This window comes from Austrofundulus limnaeus, unplaced genomic scaffold (assembly GCF_001266775.1).
Source record: "Austrofundulus limnaeus strain Quisiro unplaced genomic scaffold, Austrofundulus_limnaeus-1.0 Scaffold343, whole genome shotgun sequence".
Taxonomy (NCBI): domain Eukaryota; kingdom Metazoa; phylum Chordata; class Actinopteri; order Cyprinodontiformes; family Rivulidae; genus Austrofundulus; species Austrofundulus limnaeus.
Window position 1 is genome coordinate 289,419 of NW_013952745.1, and position 2,774 is coordinate 292,192.

The following is a 2,774-nucleotide window of genomic DNA, read 5'->3' on the forward strand; positions in this document are numbered from 1 at the left end:
CATCCATCTGTTCATCCAACCATCATCCATCCATCTGTTCATCCAACCACCATCCATCCATCTGTTCATCCAACCATCATCCATCCATCATCCAATCATCCATCTGTTCATCCAACCATCATCCATCATCCAACCATCATCCATCCATCCATATGTTCATCCAACTATCCATCCAATCACCATCCAACCATCATCCATCATCCAACCATCATCCGTCCATCATCCATCCATCCATCTGTTTATCCAACCATCATCCATCTGTTCATCCAACCACCATCCATCCATCTGTTCATCCAACCATCCATCATCCAACCATCATCCATCCATCTGTTCATCCAACCATCCATCCAATCACCATTCAACCATCATCCATCCATCTGTTCATCCAACCATCCATCCAACCACCATCCAACCATCATCCATCCACACATCTGTTCATCCAACCATCCATCTGTTCATCCAACCATCCATCAACCATCATCCATCCATCATCTATCCATCCATCCAACCATCCATCCATCCATCCAACCATCCATCCATCCAACCATGGATTCCAGGGTTCGCAGGGTCTTAAAAATTATTAAAAAGTCTTAAGTTTGAAAATCGAAACGTTGGGCCTAAATCAGGGGTGCCCAAACATTTTCACTGAGAGGGCCAAAATTAAAATCAATCTGAAGGCCGTGGGCCAAATGTAATAATATAAGAAATGCTTAATACTTAAGTAAAGTTGTTTTAATTTTTTATGATTAAGCTAGGAGCCAGTGTGGTTGCCCACATTCTTTAGTTTTTTGTTTTTCAGCCCATGGACATGGAGAAATTTCAACAACGTATCCACAGGCAGCAAAGGCTCAGGTGACTTTTCATAATTTAAAATTTGAGTATATGGGGTCTTATAAGGTGTGCAAATCTATTTATGGGCTTAAATCTAATCTAAATGTGTCTTGTAGTTACTTGTATTTTATATTTAGTCTTAACATAATTACAATCTAATAACCAGGACAACTGCTGGTGGGCCAAACCAAATGGCTCGGCGGGCCAGTTTTGGCCCGCGGGCCCCACTTTGGGCACCTCTGGCCTAAATAATCTTAAAAAAAAACACCCAAATTTTCATCCAGGGTCTCAAATTTTATTTTGTGAAGTCTTAATTTATTTTTTATAATTCCCGAGAAGTGTTGGCTGCATAAATAAACAGAGTAATCATAGATTGACTCGATCTCTCTTCAACTCAGTTTCCTACTGGTCTTACATGGTTAAACAACTAATCTAGTGATGACTGCAAGCAAAAAAATGGCAGTTTACTTTCATGTCTTTGACCTCCTCGCTGCTACCCCCCCCCCCCCCCCCCCCCCCCCCCCCCCCCCCCATGCAGTGCCTTGTTCACCTGCAAAAAACAAAAAAGTTCAGTCCTGTCTACTGCTCGTGGTTTAAACATGGGAAAGTGTGTTTTCAATGAGACTTGGCTGATATCAGTGATTTTTTCTCTCCATTGGAAGCGATCCACAGCAGTCCATATGAAGGTCTCATAGAAATAAACATTTCATTTAAATAATTTAGTGTTCTTGTATTAAAATTAAATATTCTTTTAGAGTCAAATTGATAGCAATAAAAGGAGTCTATTTGTGTCTGTACAGCTTGGCATGTATGGACAATTTGTCTGATTTTTGTGTCCATCACACTGAAACAAGGATTAGGTCCAAAAGTGAAATAGGCAGATGTATCGTTTGAACGAACCGTCTAAAATAGTCCTAAACTTTTTTGAAGCATTTTTTTGAGCAGTAGCAACAACAAAAAATTGATTTTGCGGAAAAGCACCTTAAAGTGTTAAAAAATATTCCTGTAAGCTAGCAAAGTTTTTATATTATTTGAGGTTTTCTCTTTATATTGACATCAAAAATTACTCAATAAATTTACATAAAATTAGGATTCAGACCAAACAGTAATGTATTATCATAACCAACAAGACAAATTAAGTCATATCTCTGGATAAGTTCATGATATCACAATGATCCAGGTATCAAAATGTAATATTTAAAGCAACAAATCTGAAAATGTAATGAGGTCATTTTGACCAAATTTGACTTAATCCTCATTTTGGTACGATGGGTCACATTTGTTCTCTGTCTTTCTTTTCATAATGTTTATTTCTGTAACTCAGGACACATTGGGAATAATGTGGAAAAAAAAACATGCATCAGATTGTTCTGTTCACACCTGAAATTATTTATGACCATTTTATCCAGGATGAACATTTACTTCAGGTTGATGAGGTCTTCGTCTCTGACTGGAGTAGATGGAAGTGTTCAGCCTTCACTGCCTCACCTCCAACATCCTGAGGGCCTCCCTGACATTATCTTCAGCCTTCAGAACAATGACCTGCCTGGAAGCAGGGAAATGACATGTGCAGCAGAGGAGGAGGGTTTAAAAAAAGATCACCTGTGATGTAAAAACAAGCAGGTACAGCACACACACGCACACACAGACACACACACACACACAGATATCGGCATCAAAAACGACTTTTAACGTGTTGAATGTTTTACTACATCTGTTCCGTCATTATTTGTGCTCACATGTCACATGTGCAGCAACATGTGTATCAGATGCACATGAAACCATAAAAACAGAGCTGCTGTGTGGAGATGAGTGTGAGTGATAACAGCCTGCAGGTCCAGAGCTGCAATAAAACAGCAGCAGACACTCACAATTACTGACATACACACACACAACCACACACACACACACACACACACACACACACACACACACACACACAC